Source organism: Gorilla gorilla, chromosome 5 (genome assembly GCF_029281585.2).
Source record: "Gorilla gorilla gorilla isolate KB3781 chromosome 5, NHGRI_mGorGor1-v2.1_pri, whole genome shotgun sequence".
In the NCBI taxonomy this organism is placed as follows: Eukaryota; Metazoa; Chordata; class Mammalia; order Primates; family Hominidae; genus Gorilla; species Gorilla gorilla.
In genome coordinates, this window is record NC_073229.2 from 51,658,427 (window position 1) to 51,678,557 (window position 20,131).

Sequence of the window (20,131 nt, forward strand, 5' to 3'; positions counted from 1 at the left end):
TCTGGCCCAAAAGCATGGAAGGGTCCCTGAAGATCCAGCCACCGCCTAGTTATGCTGTTTGTACAGGGGCCATTGCAAGGGAGGAAACCATCCTGCCACTGGGAACCAGGAAGACGGGTGAAAGGCAAGGAATATGCAAAATGAGTCTCAGCTCTCCTTTGAGACACCTTCCGGCCCTGGTAGAGTCCAGTGGCAGGTGGCTGTCTGGAGCCCCTCCCTAGGAACCGCCTCCTTGGCCCCATCCCATCTCCTTGACCCCCTGCACCTTCCTGACTCCCAGCCCATCCTGGCTTCATTGTGAGCAGACTCTGGTTGGGAGGTTTTGAGGCTAGCAGGGAAGGAGGTGATGGAATCTTGGACCCTTTCAGGCTCTCCTCAATAATGAGCTTGGGGCAGTGCCCTGACCCATCACAGACACATCCCCCTCTAGGGATCATTTCCCACATGAGTTCAGCCACCCCCAGGGCTAACCCAGAAAACTCTCTCACTGGGCTCCTGCAGAACTGGGTGGAGGAATCAGAAAATGCAGGACCTTTGAATCATTGAGAGGCGGCCATTAAGAGTTTTAGGAGTTCAGCCTGGGTTGTCCCAGGTACCAAGAGAGGAGAGGGGCAGGGTTAAGCCCTGCTTCTGGGTGGGTGCAGCACATGGCTTGTCCTGAGACACCTCACAAGCCCATTTGAGACACCTCTGGCCTGTTCCTGAAGGCAGGTGAGCTACTGGGGTTTGTTTTAATAAATCCCCTTTTCTCTTTCACCAACTCAAGGAGCTTTGGTATGAACCGTGCCCGGTAACAGGGACTGTGCAGAGGAAGAATCCCAGCTAGCCTATGGATGAAGAGCTCAGTGAAAGGAGATAAGCCCAGTGCGGGCAGGGCTTCCCAGGGCTGGAGTGCAGACAGAGGCAGGAGAGCAGCCCAGGATGGAAGAAGGGTGTGCCAGGTAGAAGCAGGAAGGCTTGAGTGGCCAGGGAGGGGCTGTTTTAGTTTCCTTACCTATAGAATCAGAATAATGATCATTCACTTATTCATGCATTCATTCGTGGAGTAAGTCTTTTGTGATGCACAATCACGCACCCAAGGCCTTGGGAATACATCTGTGTACAAGACAGACAGGCACTCGCCTTCCTGGACCTGATGTTCTGCTGAAAGGGTGAGACCCAAAACAAACGCACGACAAGTTAAAATTATGTCCAAGAGCTGCAGGTGCAGCAAAGGAAATTAAACCAGAGGAAAATTGGACAGAGCTGCAGAAGGAAGCAGGAGGAGGCAGAGCTGAGCTGGACCATGAGGAAGAGGGAGCCGTGTGGGTACGAAGGGGGGAAATCCCAGCAGAGCAGAGGCACGGCCAGCCAAGGCCTCGCTGCCTCGGTCGCATGGGCCCTGAGGAGGTGGGGGAGATGGCAGAATTAGACTTCAGTACGGCCCTGACGTCTAGGCCCTGTGAGGGCTGGGAGAGGTGCTCCCATTTGGAAGGGAGGCCTCAGGTGTTTAAATGCTGGTGGGAACGGCAGGTGGGGGAGAGGAAGAGGGGCAATAATGGGAGGGAGGTCAGGGTTCCTCTCCTGTAGCTTCTCTTTATCTGTGAAATAGGAGGTGTGGTTTCTGCCAAGAGGCAGAGGGCTCTGAGGATGAGAAGGGGCTAACAAGAGGACAGCTAGGTGCCCATAGGCCTGCTCCAGCTAGGATATGTTATGTGCCCAGCAGCTATGGGAACGGGCCATGGAGGCAGCTCATTGGGTAGCCGGACTATGGAGGTGATGGATGTGGGGCTATGGCCAAGCGGGGTGGAGGTGAGGCAGGCCCAACAGCCCGAAGCACAGAGGACCAGAGCGAGGTCAGGAGCCCCAGTCAAGAGAAAGAGGAAGGACCCAGGAGGAAGGGTGGATGTGGGTCGCTTTCTGGTGGGACAGAATCAGGGAGTGGAGGAGCCCCAGGGAGTGGCCTCAGCAGTGGGGGTTGACATGGAGGCCAGCCCAAGAAGAGAGGAAGCACATCACTGCACCAGCTACCCTTACTGCTATAGCTGGAATGTTGATCACCGCCGAAACTCCTGTTGAAACTGAATCCCCAGTGCTGCAGTATCGGGAGGTGGGCTTTTAAGAGGTGATTGGGTCATGAGGTCTCTGCCCTTATGAAAGGATCGATCCACTCATGTATTAACAGATTAATGGGTTAGTAGATGAATGGGTTTTCACTGGAGTGGGATTGGTGGCTTTATAATAAAAGGGAGAGAGACCTGAGCCGGCCTGCCTGGGAACTCTGCAGAGGCCCTGCCCCAGGAAGGCCCTCAGCAGATGTGGCCCCTTGACCTGGGACTTCCCAGCTGCCATAACTGTAAGAAATACATTCTTTATCTTTATAAATTACCCAGTTTCAGGTATTGTATTATAAGCAACACAAAATACACTAAGACAATTACCAAAACCCCAGGCATCCGGCTTTGTAGCGTCTTGGCCACCGAGACCCTTTCTTTCAGCGGCATAACCGTGTATATAAACACAGCCCCAACTAGCACACGAAAAGGAAACTGGGTGATGGGGTAGTTACATTTTTAAGTTGTTTAAACACTTATAAAGTGAGAGCTATTTAAGATTTTTATGAGTAACCAGAAATTTTCATGAAGCACTTCATGTTATGCAGGGGAAGAGAAAGCTGGGAAGAATAGCATTTATTTAATGCCTACTGTGTGCCTTCTCCAACCGGTGAGAAGTGACAGCCTGTCTCCTCCTTGCCAGTTCTCAGCCTCTCTGAATGAGACAGCTTGGTGGGCCCATGGGGACAGCCACTGGGGAAGCTCTCTGCCCAGAGACACAACCCCCACTGGGACCGGGGTGGAGGCACAGTCCTGGTGGCATCCCTCCTTGAACTGCCTACTGAGCCCCCGTAGAGCCGAGCCTGGGGAGCGGAGGTGGAGGAAGCAAAAAAGCAGCAGGAGGCCAGGGAGCCTATGTGAGCCCACCTGGGGTCCCAGAGACATGATCCCGCTGCTGCCCTCATTCCTAATCCACAGAGGCCCCTGACACCAGCCCTGATGGCTGGCAAGGGCTACTTGGGAGGGAAGAGAAAGGGTAGCTGGGGGAGGTAGAAATGGGGCCTGAAGAAGAGTCTCGGCTGGGCACGGTGGCTCATGCCTGTAATCCCAGCACTTTGGGAGGCCCAGGTGGGCGGATCATTTGAGGTCAGGAGTTTGAGACCAGCTTGACCTACATAGTGAAACCCCACCTCTACCAAAATACAAAAATTAGCTGGGCCTGGTGGCGGGCGCCTGTTATCCCAGCTACTCGTGAGGCTGAAGCAGGAGAATTGCTTGAACCCAGTAGGCAGAGGTTGCAGTGAGCCGAGATTGCTCCACTTTACTCCAGCCTGGGTGACAGAGCAAGACTCCCTCTCTCAAAAAAAAAAAAAAAAAAAAAAAAGAGTCACACGAGAGGCCGAGCCACTGGGAGGGCTAACCCTGGGTGGGCCGGCTCCTGAGTGGATGCTCCCGAGATCTGCAGAGCTGGGGAGAACCATGCTGAGTCCCAGCCCTAGAAGGTGGGGGAGTCTTGTTGGCCTTGTAAGGAGGTCACCATCTGCCCTGCCTGCCTGGGTGCCTGGCTCCTGAAACTCTTCTAATCACCTCCCCAGTTCCTCAAGTTTTAGCCCAGCAAACACTCAGAGAGTTTCCTGGAGGAAATTAGAAAGAAGAAAGCAAAGAAGTAGAGATGGTTTACCAGGCACAATCTGGCTGACTGCTAAGGGCACAAGACCCAGCCCACGGGATGGTGGGCACTGTGTCCTGCTCCCTCCACACCCCCAGCCCTGGGCAGCCTGCACATGTGAAAGTCCCCCCCATGGAGAGGTGGGCTCCACGGCAATTCCAGCATCTGGTGTGCTCCTCGGGGTCCTGCCACAGAGGCTGTGGTCACATGGGAGTGCTTCCTGGGCCACAGGCAGGAAGGTGAGCCCACAGCCGTGTACCCCTAGCACCTGGACAAGGCTTGCTGGGGTCCCCTGCCGGTGGAGTGCTGCCTTCTTGGGACAAAGGCTGGACCTGGAGGCAAAGGAAGTTCCTCTCTGAGTGCAGGGGGGCCACAGCTCAGGTACAAGAACATGAGAGCCAGAATAGTTGCCACCTGTGGATTTCAGGAAGTGCCTCAAAGGGACCAGCATGCTCCTCTTCTTGCCCTTTCCTCCTTTGCTTTGCTGGCCGGAGGCAGACAGGACCGATGGCTGCCACCTTGGACCATGATGTGGGAGCCATGTTATGAGAATGGCAGAGCAACCAGATAGCGATGGCACCACCAATCCCAGCCCTGGACTTCCCATGGTAAGGAGAGAGAGAAACGTCTTATGGGAGCCACCGTCATTCTCGTGCAGCAAACCTGATCCTAACACACAGCACCACGACCCTGCCTCCTCCTCTCCCTTCCCTCCCAGTGCCAACGAAGACCTACTATGCAGAGAGGATAGAGGAGGGACACACAGGCCGCTGGAGGTGATTTGAAAAGGACGAGGACACCCGGGAACAAGGCAATGAAGGTGGCTAGGACAGAGGCATGAGGACAGAGCCTGGGGAGGACTCATTAGTGCAGGGCTGACAGGCAGAGCCTTCCCAGGAGCTCGGGCAGCAGAACCTGACAGCCATGATTTGGGCCTGCCCACTACCCCAGGAGCCCCCCAACCCAGTCCTCCCCAGAGGGCTGAGGGCCCTCCCTCCCCATACTCAGCAATACTCCAGAGCCTACTTCCCCATGGAGGCCCAATCCCCTTCCCGGACGAGGCAGCTGGTGGTGTGTGGGTGCTTGTCTGGTGAGAGAGGGACTCCTTGGAGACTGAGGCCATGGGGGAGGGAGTGTCTGTCCATACCTGCAGGTTTGTCCCAAATTTAGACCCCAGGTCTGGAGGTGAACACAGCCCCACCTGATTCCTGGGAAGCCACGCTATCTATGCAGCTCGCTTCTTAGAAGTGGGCTTCCTCTCCATCCCCATCGAACTCAGTGCAGTCAATGCCTACTGCGCTCCTACTGAGTACACTACATGGATGTGGGTTCAGGTGCTAAGGAAATAAACCAGGCCCCACACTGCAGTCCCCAGGGCGCAGTGCCCTGACAGGTTGCCCCAAGACTGTGGTGTGCTGGGAAATGTTGAACACCCAGCTCTCTGAAGGAGAACACCTGGTTTGTGGCAGTTGCAGGTTTGTAGTGTTTCGTGATCTAAATCATCCACCCTGGCCAATTCCAAGTTGTAAACACGGAGTCCTTGAAGTCAGGAAGGCCCTGGCCCGGCTCCCAGGCCCAGCTCCAGCACCCCACTCCCAGGGGCTGCTCACCTCCTGTCCCAGGTCCTCACCCCACCACCAGCAGGTCTCGGCCCTGTGCTTCATAGGTTCCCAGCCTTCCCCTGCTTGGGCCCTGGGTTTGGCTCTGGGGCTGACAGCCCGTGCCTTGACTGTGGCAGGTGGGCTGTGGCTGCCAGGTCAGGAAGAATCAGTGGACAGTTGGTCACAAGCACCCTGGTCCCAAATCTTGAAATGCTCACGTTCTCCAACTTCTTCAACTACTACCCCACCCCTCCAGGCCTTTTCCTCTCTCTGACGGCTTCACTTCACCCCAGGGTCTCCTCCTCCTCAGAAGTGGCCATTCCCCAGCATTTGGAGCCCAGGACCCCTCCCAGCCCTGAAGCATTTGCCTCCCAGCCTCCCCCGAACCTTGCTCCCCTACTGCCACCCCCTGTCCGTCCCGGAGGAGGCCTCATAGACACTTGCTGCGTGCCACTCCAAGGAGGCTGTGGTGCTCCTGCCAACTCTCCAGTGGCTGCCACAACTGCTGTCTTCAGGAGGAGGAGGGATGGCCCCCTCAGCCTCCCTGCCTCTGCTCTCTCAGCCCCAGCGTCCCGGCATCATCTGCTCCACCTCCAGGCAAGTCAGAGCCAGGCTTGCCATCTGCCTGGCAGCCTGGGGCACTGTGCCTTTATGGCTCCCGGGTAGGACATGGACCTGGGCCCCAGCCCCTGGGCGCCAAGGTGCCAATCCTGCAGGGGAGTTGCTTAATGACCTTCGTGAGCAGTAATTACACCCCAGGGCCCTCTCTTAATAACCACGTATTCTGCCTGTCAATGTGCCTTAATTGAAAATGAGTAGGCGATACAAGTTGCTGTGAAGTTGGCTGGCAAGCCCTTAAAGTGATATTAATTGTAGTAATTAGTAGTCACTTTGTGTTGGAGTCATCTATAAATAGGGGGTCCATTAGTTTAGCAAAAGAGCATGATTTAAAATGCAAATAAAAGCCCAATTAGACAGATAAATCGCTTGTCTTTTCCAGCAAATTATCATCTTCCAGAAGGACAGCAGCCACTTTGGGGCTGCACTGCTCAGTTCAGGGGCTCTGAACGCTTTATACCACCGGAGTGGCCCTTTTGATACACTGTCCCTTTAAACAGGTTTGCGCCAAGCTGCCTCAGGAGGCTGTCACTCTTAGAGCAGTCCCTATAGACTCTTGTTTTATTGGCACAACTGGTGGTCAGGGCCCCAAGTAGCTCCTCCCCCTGTATGCTGATTGGTCCCCTTTGGTGACACAGAAGCACATTTTAAAGGAATAGTAGCACAGTGTGTAAGGCGCTAGGAGAATGGGTGGGGGGTAGGAGGGGTCTACTCTTTGAATTTGGCTCTGCACGGTCCAGACAGAGTGAACCACCAATGCTGTGTGTTGTCCTGTGACCCAAAAAAGTTAAAAATAAACTCACACCATTGTTGTGGGGCTGGACAACTTACTTTCCGCTTCTTTCTCTCTTCTACAAAAACTACTTACGGTGGTTGCAGAGATTTCTCTCTCTCTCTCTCTCTCTCACACACACACAGACACACACACACACACACACACACACACAGTATTTCTCATAGGCTTTGGGCAAACATTTCAGGTGCAAACAACTGGAAGTAGAATGTGGCAGCTAGGGAGGTGTTAAGAGGGCGCAGCTTCAAGGCCAGAGGGGAGATTTCTAGTTCAACCTTCCTTTGACTAGAGCTTCACCAGTTACCCAACACTTTCTCCCAGGTCTGTGTTTCAAACTTCTCAATTAAAGAGGCTGTTGGGATGTGCGTGGGGACATGGATGTGAGTTCTTCCCTCTCTGGCTTGTTGAGCTTCTGGAGACCTGGTGTCCTGGGCTCAGCTCGGAGCCCTTCCTGTCCCCTCCTTCGGCCTGCCACACCCCCTCCCCACGAGCCCTTCACTCCTTTGTGGCCAACTGAGGCTACCCCTCAGACAGCATTTGCATTTTAATAAGACCCAAAGTCAAAAGATAAAACAGCTATTCCCAAACACAGGGAACACTAACAATTGTCTCTTCCAGCAGGAGTTTCACCCTTGTCCAAAAAATGAGGAGAACACAGGAAACTTGAAAGTATTATCCTTGATTATATTATTCTTTTATGATTCAATGTTTGTAGCAGGTGGTAGTACTTGCTATTTTTAATGTCCTATTTGACAAAATAAAATATTGGCAACCCTGTGTTGGTCCCAAAAATATTTTTTGGAAATTTTGCCAGGGTATGAAATTCAAATGTCTGGAGCTGCTGAGCTAGAAGACTGAATCAGGGACTTGAAGCGGGTGAGTCACAGCTGCCTGTGCGTGCAGGAGTGTGTGTGAGTGCACACACGTGGTATTGGCCGGTGAAATAAGGACACTCATTGTGGGAGATTTCCCTGTCTTTGAAATAGCACAAGAAGACAGTTAGATCACAGAGGAAGAACTGAAAGGAGGCTGGGGTGCTGTCCCCTCCAATCTTCCTATATTCCAGATGAGGAAACAGGCCCAGGCCACATGGTGAGTTAGTGGTCTAGGCACAGGCCATCACACACTGAGGGCACCTCCTGCTATCCCCAGCTGACCCTGGCCGATGTGTTGGTCCCTAAAGCAAGCATTGGATTAGATGTCACAGGATGGGTGGAGGCTGCCTTGGCCTACTGAATCTCTAGTTGTTCCACAGCAGAGGCCATCTGTTTACTCCCAGAATGTGGAAAACAGCCTTGCTGACAATCAGACCAAAGAAACAAAAGACAGTGCTCAAGACAGCACATTAGAGAAGACTGCTCCAGGGTCACAAAAATGACTGACCAGCCTCTTTGAGTGACCAGTGCTTCTCCACTAGTGACAATCTGGCCCTCTTTTAATCCTCCTACCTCCTATGTAAAAATTAAGTTCCCTATCACCAAATTGGCCCACTTCTTGGAAGCACCCAACCCCAGACTGGCCTCTGCTTCCCCACCCTCTCCCTAAAGTCACCCAGCACCAACCCCAACCCTGGAAGAGGTCCCTTTCATCACTCTCCTTTTGAGATGTTTGGGAAGTTCTCCAGGGTGGATTCTCCCTTGCTACAGCAAGCTAAATAAATCCTATGGTTGTGTTCCTGGTGGTTTTTGGTTGTTGGGCTTTGAACAGTCAACAAATATTTGAACCACAGTGTTCCATGCAATGTGGTCATGAAGAAAAGCAACAGTGATCAAAACAATGTGGTCTGGATCAATGGATAGACACAGAGATCAATGGACTAGAACTGAGAGTCTAGAAATAAAACCATGTGTCTGCTGTCAATTGATTTTCAACAAGGGTGCTAAGACCATTCATTGGAGAATAGACTTTAACAAATGGTGCTGGGACAGCTGGTTAGCTACAAGCAAAAGAATGAAGTTGGACCCTTACCTCACACCATATACAAAAGTTAACTCAAAATGAATCAAAGCCCTAAACATAAGAGCTAAGACTATAAAACTTAAAAGAAAACATAGGGAGAATTTTCATGACCTCAGATTTGGCAATAGATCCATAGATATGACACCAAAATAATGAGAAACAAAAGAAAAAATAAATTTGAATTTATAAAAATTAAAAACTGTGTATTTCAAAGACATTATCAAGAAAGGAAAAATACAACCCACAGAATGGGAGAAAATAGGCCAGGTGTGGTGGCTCATGCCTGTAACCCCAGCGCTTTGGGAGGCCGAGGCGGGTGGATCACTTGAGGTCAGGAGTTCGAGACCAGCCTGGCCAACATGGTGAAATCCTTTCTTTACTAAAAATACAAAAATTAGCTGGGTGTGGTGGCACACACCTGTAATCCCAGCTATTCAGGAGGCTGAGGCAGGAGAATTGTTTGAACTCAGGAGGTGGTTCAAACAATTGCAATACATTGCAGTGAGTTGAGATTGCACCACTGTACTCCAGCCTGGGCAACAGAGCGAGAATCATCTCAAAAAAAAAAAAAAAAAGAAGAAGAAAAAATATTTGAAAATTATATATCTGATAAGAGACTTGTATCTAAAGAACTCTCACAAAGCGATAATAAAAAGGCAAAAAAAAAATGGGCAAAAAGTCTGATTAGACATTTCTCTGATGAAGATATACAAATGGCCAATAAGCACATGAAAAGGTGTTTGACATTATTAGTCATCAGGGAAATGCAAATCCAAACAAGGAGACACCACTTTACACCTGCTAGGAAGGCTGGTATCAAAAAGTCATATAACAAGTGTTGGTGAGGATGTGGAAGGATCCGAATCCCCCCACGCTGCCACCTTGGAAAGTAGTCACAGTTCCTCACATGATTAAAGATTAGAGTTACCATATGACCCAGCAGCTCCACTCATAGGTGTATACTAAGGAGAAATGAAACATGTGCCTACACAGAAACTTGTACGTGAATGTTTATAGCAACTTCGGTCATAATAGCCAAAAGGTGGAAACAACCCCAATGTGTAACTGATGAATGGATAAAGAAAATGTGGTCATCCACACAATGGAACATCACACACAAGTCTCGTGTGGATGTGTGTTTTCATTTGCCTTGGATAAACTGCTAGGAGTGGAATTGCTGGGTCATATGGTGAATTTATGTTTAACTTTGTAAAAATGACTGTGCCACTCTCCGAAGTCTCACTGTTTTATATTCCCTGGGGAAGTGACATTTGAGCTGAGACCTAACAGATGAGGAGGAGCCAGTCATGCAATGAATGGGGGAGAGTTTCCTGGGGCAGACAGGGAGCAACAGCTGGTGTGAAGGCCTGACGCCAGGAAAGGGGGAAAGCTTTGTTGGCTAGAGGAGCTGACTCTGTTTGAAGAAAGTGGTAAGATTTTTTTTTTTTTTGAGGCAGAGTTTCACTCTTGTGCCCAAGCTGGAGTACAGTGGTGAGATCTCGGCTCACTACAACCTCCACTTCCTGGGTTCAAGTGATTCTCTTTCCTCAGCCTCCCAAGTGGCTGGGATTATAGGCACCTGCCACCATGCCCAGCTAATTTTTTGTATTTTTAGTAGAGACAGGGTTTCACCATGTAGGCCAGGCTGGTCTTGAACTCCTGACCTCAAGGGATCCACCTGCCTCGGCCTCCCAAAGTGCTGGGATTATAGGCATGAGTCACCATGCCCTGCCCTATAAGATTTTTTATATTGAGCCACCTGCAAGAATATGAAAATGAGTCTGTGGAAGAGAATGAGGTCCCCAGGGAAGGGCAGTCTGAGCACTGGGCTGTGTGCTGATGAACATGAGAGACTAGGAATGCATGTGACCTGGAGGGAGGTTGACCACACTGGGCACAGCTGGAGGAGACAGCACCGACTTCCCAGTGAGGCTGCTCTGCGCTTGAATTCCAGCTCAGCCTCTGGGATGTTGGGCAAGATTCTTAACCTCCCTGAACCTCAGTCTCCTCAGATGTAAAATGGGAACCAATTTCACCCTGTCATGAGACGGTGAAGAACTGAGGACTCGCAATATGTATGTCATATCAAGACTCTGGCCTGAAGGGGCCAGATGCCACAGTCCAGGGCAGCTGGTGTGGGGAGTGAAGGTCAGGTATGAGCTGGTGTGAGGAGGGCAGCAGGCAGCTCATGGGGGCTGCAACTTTACCCTGGAGGCAGTGAGAAGCGGCTGGAGGACTCTTGAGCTAGCCAGGGCTATGGTCAAGGATGGAAGTTACAACTGGGTATCAGGTCGCTGATCATACAGCATTCTCCAGGTGGGTAGAGCAGGGGAGACCAGAGGAGGAGACCAGTCATCTGCCTGATTGCAGTAATCCAGGTAAGGTTACAGGGGCCAGGGAAGCAGAAGGAGAGGGCAGAGCACAGGGAGGAGTACTAAGGGGTGGAGGGGCCGGCTTGAGGGCTGGAGGGTAGCGGGTGAGAGATGGAGTGTAGTGTTTCTCCAGGTGTCTGTCTGGGGCTCAAGAGTGGCTGGCCACACCAGAGAGGTTGAGGACTGGGGACAGCAGGTTTGGAGTGGGGAGAAGCAGGGAAGGAGGTGAATGCTCTATTTGGATATGCTGGGTCTGAGGCATCTGTGGAGAAACCCCATTGGCCCCACGGCAGACTGTGAGAAGAAAGGCCCTGTCTCTGGGAAGCCCCAGGGTGCTAGACTCAGCTGTCCTCAGGAATAGCTCCCTGGGGCTTCTTGCCACCACTGACCTTAGGAGGGGCCCCTCTCTTTTCTCATCTGTTTGTCCTGAGCATGGGACAGACCCTTCCCTGATGCCCCACCTCCCTGTATGGTCTTAGGTGTGACTTTAACAGGCCTTGAAGGTTTAGGAATGATACTATATTGTGATCATCCCAAAGGGTCTCTTCTGAGACCAGCTCCCAACATCACCCCCAGTCTTGCCCTCTGCGTCTTTCCACATGGCTGTGGGCCTCTGACCCCCACCTCTCTCTACTGTGGTTTCTGGGGCTGATCCCTGAACCTGGAAAGTACGGGTTCCTCTTCCCACAGACTCTTCTGGTGTCCCCCAATATCCACTCTCCTCTATGAACTCCTGATTTGAAGCTGGGCAGGTACCCATTCAGAACAACAAATTTCCCAACCTTGCTTGCAGTTGGATGTGGTCATGTGACCAATGAGGTATACATGGAAGTGTCATTTCCAACAATTGTCTTTAAAAGAACGAGGGGTGGCCTTCATCATTCTTCCCTCTTGACCGAAAGCAGATGGAATGGCTGGAGCTCCAGCAGTCACCTTGGATCATGGAGTAGGGGTGTGCCCTTGGAATGGAAGCCATGCACAATGGCGCAACAAGATAGAAGACAGAAGCCTGGTGGTGCCCTTTGCTGCCCACCTCCAGGGGGCACCCTTCACATGGCATTCTGTGGTGTGTCCCAGAAGGTGCCAGTCACAGAATACCATGCGAAGGGCACCCCTGAAGCTTGCGAAACGTCAGCCTCTGCTGCCTGCCTCTGAACATCATGCAACTGAGAGAGAATCATACTTTGTTACGAGCAACTGCTCTCTGAGGATTTTCTGTCCTATATATTTGCAGCTCAATCTAACCCCAGCACCCCTGGTCTAACACCTGGTCCCGAGTCCTCCTTTCCTTTGTCCAGATCTGTCTGTACCCAGGATGAGTGAATGTTGACTAACTTCAGGAGAAACCCATCCTATCCCTGGCAGTGGCCCCACAAGACAACACACAAAAGTCACAGCCAGGATTCTCCAAAGTCCAAGCTGTTCTTAAGTCTCACCTGGGCTCTCCTTGTAGTTGATGATCTACTGTGAACCACCCCAAAACCGAGTGGCTTCACACAATTTTGCATGGGTTTTCTGGGCTTTCCCAGGCATTTCTAATCTAGGGTCTCCCCAGCCTCCAAAGTCACACAGCATCACTTCTAACACATGGCTCGCCTGATCCAGGTTCAAAAGTAGGGAACCACACAGGGCATGGACACCAGGAGGCATGGCTCACTGGATACCCCGCCATCACAAAGATAGGAGGCCACTGTAGCTTGGAGGGCAGCTGGACCAGAGACACAAATTTTGAGTTTTGACTGTTTTTACTCACAATACTTCTGACATCAAATGCGTGGGTTTTTCTTCCACTCAACGGCCAGTTCTCTTATTCTCCAGCCACCCAACCAGACGTTTGTAAACGAAAAATCCTAAGCTCCACACCAATTGAATGGACCCCCTCTTGGCCAAGGGGACCCCAGAGAAACCTTAAAAAATGGAGTTCCTGGTCATGATGGGAAGGGCAGTTGGACACGCCTCAGTATATCCCCTCCCTTTCAGAGTTTAGGCAGAACTGACCAGCATTGATGTTAAGATAGAGATCACAAGACTGACAAAACAGACTCTTTGTGGCAGTAAGATACAAGATTATAAACAGGACCTAAGGCCATGCCAGGCAAGGGTTATGTCACACCCACAGGCCATCAATCTTACTACATGGCATCCTTAAATGAAAACATTCCTTTCTGGCCAGGCACTTTGGGAGGACAAGGCAGGCAGATTGCTTGAACTCAGGAGTTGGAGACAAGCCTGGGCAACATAAGGAGACCCTGTCTCTACAAAAGATACAAACATTAGCCAGGCGTGGTGGTGCACACCTGTGGTCCCAGCTACAGGCTGAGGTGAGAGGATCGCTTGAGCCTGGGAGGTGGAGGCTTCAGTGAGCTGAGATGGCACCGCTGCACTCCACCCTGGGCGACACAGGGAGACTATCTCAAACAAACAAAAGAAAAAACATTCCTTTCTGCTTACTACAAGTTTAGATAGACAGAGCCTTACACCTTAAACCAATTGTATATTAAGGAATCTCCGAATCTACCTGTAACCTATCAGCCCTGCATCAAGATAGCCAGCCTTTTCGGGCTGAACCAATGTGTACCTCCCATGTACTGATTTATGTCTTTGCCTCCCTAACAGGTATGGAACGAATCTGTGCCCTGACCGCCCCAGTGCACTTTTTCAGGACCCCTTGTGACTGTGTCCTCTGGGCTTCTGTCACTCATATTGGCTCAGAATACACCTCTTTAAAATATTTTACAGTTTGATTTTTCCGGTAACATGTCCTTCAACTCAGTTCAATTCTGACACGAACTCCCTGGAGTTAGTGCAGATCCCACGGGAAGAGCTCAGTCCTGCAAGACTTCTCCCACTTCAGTTGTCAGAGCTGGGGGTCGGGGGGGGGGCCTCATCTGCAAGTCGCGGGTCACCACCTGTACTTCTGACCAACCAGCTCTAAATCAGGGGTTCCCATAACCCCTTCCTCCCTGTGATAATTTGCTGTAATGGCTCACAGAACTCAGGAAAGCGCTTTTACTTACTGTACTGGTTTATTATACAGGATATAACACAGGAACAGCTACACAGAAGAGATGCATAAGGCAAGGTATAGGGGAGATGTGCGAGCTTCCACGCCCTCTCTGGCTGTGTCCCCTCCCAGCACCTCCCTTTGTGTGGCAACCCAGAAGCTCCCCAAGTCCCATCACTTAGGAGTCTTTCTGGAGGTTTCATCCTGTAGGCATGATTGTTTAAATCATTGGCCACTGGTGACTGAACTCAACCTCCGGCCCTCTCCCCTCCCCAGAGGTATTGGGTGGGGCTGAAAGTCCCAACCCTCTAATCATGCCTTGGTCTTTGGTGACCAGCTCCATCCTGAAGCTACCTAGGGCCACCACTCATCGCATTAGCATACAAAAGACACTTCCCACTTTGGAGATTCCAAGAGTTTTAGGATCTGTGTGCCAGCACACAGGGACAAAGAGCAAATATTTAGTTTTTATTATCACAAGTAAGTGCTGATCAAAACTCCAAGAATGGATGAGTTTGGTGCACACTTGTGTGCCCTTGAGTGTGTGTGGTATGTGCAGGTGTGTGTATACATGGGTGGCATGTGTGTGTGGTACATGCAGTGTGCCTGAAGTGGTAAGGTGGCTGCACATGGGAGGGAGCTGGAGCTTGTCAGAGAAGTGGGATTCAGGGCGGCTGTGTCTTTAAATTAGAATCCTCGAGGCCTGGATTCCCTTCTTTGCTGCCTCCCACTTTTCCTCCTTCAGCACCTCTGCCACCTTCAGATCCCAGCCAGACACTATCAAGCAGGAAAAGAGCTACCAGAGACCACCTCTGAGGAGGAGTCAAGCTCAGCATCCAGGGGCAGCCCCGCCCCGCTCCCCACTTCCTGACGGCAGCAGGTCCACAAGGAGGCCCCCACCACTGTAGTGAAGCGGGGAGGGCTTGGTGAGCCCCAGCCTCACCAGCAGCTCCCTGGCAGGATCATGCTGCCATTCTCGTTGCACCTGTGCCCCACCATGGCCTCCATAGAAGGTGTGTAGACACTGTCTGCCTTTTTGGAACTTGGATCTGAGTGGACCTGGGTTCCACTCCTGCGATGTGACAGTAGGTAGGTCACTCCCATTCTCTGAGCCAAATAAAAGTACTGAGTTAGATCCCTTAAGATGCCATCCCAGGTTCCACCTGCCTGCCTGGCTCTCCCTCTCATTCATGCTTTGCTACTTTCACAAATGAAGCCTGGAAGGGCCAGGTGGAGGCAGGAACGTCCCTAACCTCCAGAGGTCATCGCAGGCAGCACCCTGCCTAGGTTCCAGGATCTCTGTCTGAGCCCAGGGCCCTCATCTGTGAGGCAGGGCCCAGTGGCTGCAGGGGCGGGAGCAGAGGGGGAGTTAATCTTCCCTAGAATATTAATGGCCCTGTTAGGAGTGCTGGGGATGAGCTGAGCAGCAATCTGCCTTTATTAACAAGGCGGGCGCCAGCTGGAGCGCGGGGCCCGGGAGAGAGGAGCTGCTGCAGCAGAGGCAGCTGCAGGGAGCTGCCCTCCTGGCCAGGGCAGCAGGTAAACAACAGAGGGCGCCTGGGCCTCAGAGCCCACCCATCCTCAGCCACTGCACCACCGGCCCCCTCATCTCTTCTGTTTCTTCCGTGCTGGAGGTAGGAGGGGCTCCTTCTTGGCTGGATGCAAGTGTGGGTATGCAGTGATATATGCAGGTGTACAGGGTGTGTGTGGGGTGTGCACATGTGAGCAGGCATATATGTGTGCAGATCTGTAGGCCTGGGACAAGTGCATGCCTACCTGAAGCCACCTGGGTGCCCAGCTCCATACCACCCTGGGTGGCTAAGGGCACCCGCATGCTTGGGAAACAGTGGGCTGACTACACAGGCCACTAGTCCTCTAAGAGGGCAGGGGAGGAGGAATAATTTAGTCAGCCTTCACTCCACTTAATTATTTAAGCCACCACGAGCGCAGGGTTATGAAGCTGAGATTAACCACTGGTGCTATGGCTGGGAGCAATACATATTTCCCTTTCATTTTGTCTTTTCTGTTCACCAAATTGAATCAATTTATTAGGGTTGCTCACAATCGATTTGTTCTGATTCCCCAGCAGTAAGGAAGAGAAATGCGGCACCAGCCCCCAGGGCCAAATTTTACTCATTAAAATGATCCGTTTCCAGGCAGGGGGAGACCAGTGCGACCCCCTATTCACCTGGACTGAGCTGCCCTGCCCCAGAAGATAGGGACACACCCATATCCACTACACCCCTGAACCCTAGGGCCCCTCTAGGCCCTAACCTCAAACATTTCAAATTGAAACTAAATTCTCGCCCACCTGCCTCCCCGAGGCAAGACACTAATGCTCTGTGAACTGTGCTTTCCAAGGCTGATGCCAGCAGGAAAAGGGGCATAGCACACACCTCACCCCAACACCTGCCACTGTGCCTGTGATGCCACCATTGGAATCATTGATCGCCAGAGTAACAACAATAATAGCTAATGTCAATTGAGTTTCTGATATATCGGGCATTGTATGAACTCACCTAATGGTGTACACACTATGATTATCTTAATTTTCAATGGAGGCACAAGCTGGAGAGGTTAAGTGACTTGTCCAAGGTCACACAGGCAGTAAGCGGTTGTGGTACATATAGTGGATGAACTATCCAAAAGCCATTGTCAAGCCCCCTTTTTCTTTCTTTCCTTTACTCAATGGCTAAAAAGCCAAAATGCTCACCTTCCCAGCTTCCCTTGCTGCTGCTAGGAGTAGCTCTGCGACACAATTTTGGCCAACGGGCAAAAAGTGAAAGTCCTTGGAACAGCCATTCCTTTCCAAATAAAAAGACAAAGCCTAGCTAGGGGAAGACCCTTTGCCCTTCCTGTTTCTCACTTCTTCTCCCTTCTGCTTATTTACAGGAAACAGATGTGATGACCAGAGGTGCAGCAGCCACCACGTGACTATGAGGAGGACATGTATAGCTATGACAGAGCAGGAAAACAGAGATCCCACGTCCCCAGGGACATCTTTGAGCTACTGTATCAGCTCAGGACTGCCTTCTCCCAGACTTCTTATTGGACAAGCCAAATAAACTCCTCCTTTGTTTAAGTCTCTCTGCAGGCATTTCCTGTTACTTACTGCCTAATATGCTCCTAGCTGATGAGATTCAACCATAAGCAGTTTGGCTCCAGAGCCCCTGATCTTAGCAATCTTGTCCTCCCTGTCACTGAGTTTGTAGAAGACAAATTTGAAGGCTCTTCATGCCATAACTTATTTTGAAAGACATTTTTTAAGAGTAGTTTTAGGATCACATCGAAAGAAAAAGATACAGAGAGTTCCTATATACCCCTCCCCCCTACATTCACAGCCTCCCCATTATCAACCCCTGCACCAGAGGGGTACATGTGCTACAATCAATGAACCTACATTGACACATCATTATCACCCAAAGTCATAGATTACACTAGGATTCATTCTTGGTAATATACATTTTATGGGTTTGGATGAATGTACAATGACATGTATCCACCACTGTGGTATCATATAGAGTATTTTTGCTACCCTAAAAATCTGCTGTGCTCTGCCTATTCCTCCCTCCCTCTCACCCCCTAAACCCTTAGCAACCCCTGATCTTTTTATCGTGTTCATAGTTTTGCCTCTTCAGGGATGTCACCTAGTTGGAATCATACAGTATGTGGCCCTTTCAGATTGGCTTCTTTCACTTAGTAATATGCATTTAAGGTCCATCCATGTCTTTTTATGTCTTCATAGCTTATTTCTTTTTAGCACAGAATAATATTCCATTGTCTGGATGTACCACAGCTATTTACCCTTCATTTACTTAAGGGTATGTTGGTTGCATCCAAGTTTTGCAACTATGAATAAAGCTGCTATAAACATCATGTATAAGTTTTTGTGTGGACATAAGTTTTCAACTCCTTTGGGTAAATACCAAGGCGCACAATTGCTAGAATGTGGTAAGAGCATGTTTAGTTTTGTAAGAAACTTCTAGACTGTCTTCCCAAGTGGCTGTACCATTTTGCATTCTCACTAGCAGAATGAGAGTTCCTGTCGCTCCATATCCTCACCAGCCTTGAACATCCCCTCTTTTTGGTCCCCTCCGATCCCTAACTGAAGGGCTGTCTGTCTCACATAACTTGACAGCCTTGGCTTTAGAGTGGACACCTGAACAATAGCTGAGCCAATCAGATTCTTCCTCAAGAAGAGGAACCAGGCCTGGGACTTAGTCTTATGTGGAGGACATTTGATGCACTGCGCAGATCTCCCTGAGGAATGAAGGGCATATTCCCCTAGCTGCTGAAAGTGCTGGGAAACAAGACACTCCCCAGCTGGATTAGTCCATTTTCACATTGCTATAAGGAATTACCGGAGGCTCGGTAATTTACAAAGAAAAGAGGTTTAATTGGCTCACAGTTCTGCATGCTATATAGGAAGCATGGCTGGGGAGGCCTCAGAAAACTTACAATCATGGTAGAAGGCGAAGGGAAAGCAGGCACATCTTACGTGGCCAGGGAAGGAGGAAGACAGCGAAGGCGGAGGTGCTACACACTTTTAAACAACCAGATCTCACAAGAGCTCACTCACTATCACAAGAACAGCAAGGGTGAAATCCACCCCCATGATCCAATCAACTCCCACCAGGCCTGTCCTCCAATACTGGGGGTTACAATTCCAAAAGAGATTTCAGTGGAGACACAAATCCAAACCATATCACCAGCTGTCAGTGCATCAAGGATGGCCTCAGCCAAAGAGAGCTGCTTTGCCCATGGCCGTGCTCTCTTTCCTGGGCAGCCCACATCCGAATGCAGAGGAGTGGTTAAAGGCTCAGTCCCCTCACTATCCCAGGTCTAGGGCTTTCCACGAGATCAGAGGACATTTTGGGGATGGCATCACACCTCAGCTTCCCCCTCTGTCCGCTCCTGCACTTTCCCTTTCCTCCCACAGCGGTTGAGCCTGGGAACACTCCCTAGTAAACATCCTCCACAAGCTCCACGTCAGCGCCTGCCCCTCAGGGAATCCAACCCGGGACACACGAGCTGGAAGGACCTGAGACAAGTGGGCTGAAATGGTCACTACCATCCATGAACAGAGAAGAGGCAGAGACCTGTAGTGCTGTGAGAGGAGCGAGAGGCAGGACCACATGGACCCAGGAGAAGGAGCAGGATGAACAAGGGTCCATGCTGATTCTAGAATGTTTTCCAGTTCCTGAGTCAGCCCCTAGCACAGCCCTCAGGTTCCATGAGACACCCCTGATTCCTCACAATACCCTCCCTGTTTTGTTGAGCTAGCATAGATGGATTTTGGTTTCCTGCCATCAAACTATCCTCAAACAATAAATACTGCTACCCTGCATTTTAGGAATAAGAAAACTAAAGCCCAGAGGGGAAGGGCCTTCCCTAAGATCACATCAGGTTAGTGAGAGAGCCAGATTTTTATGTTTATTCATGTAACAAATAGCTCCTGAGGATCCACTGTGTGCCATGAATGGTGTCACTTGGGGCTGATAACTGTGAGCAAAGTAGACATGACCCCTACGATCATCAAGTTCACCATCCAACAAAAGAGAAAGACAAGTCAACAGACGACTACAATATAGTGAGACAAGTGCTATGGCATTGCGTAGGAGGGCACCCATCCCAGGCTTGGATGCTCAAGGAAACTTCCCAGAGGAAGTGACATCTAAGCCAAGGCCTGCAGGGGAGCAGAGCCCTCCAGGAAGAGGGAACAGAATGTGAAAAGGCTCACAGTTGAAAGGAAATGGTGTATGGAATTCACACACTAGCTTTGTCTGTTCAACATCTTTTCATTAGGGGAAACCACAGTTTCCCTGGCCCTGTGTTGGTTCCGTGAGGTGGTGAATCACTGGGCCTATGTCCCTCATGGTAGGGTCAGGTCCATGACCCAGTCTAGCCCAATCAGAACCTCCCTCCAGAACCTGAATCTCTGAGGCAGACACACAGGGTGGAAGGTGGTAAGCACGGAGGCATCTCGTGGCTGTACCGTAGAGAGATTGCCAATGTTACTCAAGACTCCAGAGCTGCCCTGGTTCCTGTTGATCCTGAGACCCATTGTCTAGCTTCTCCTTCT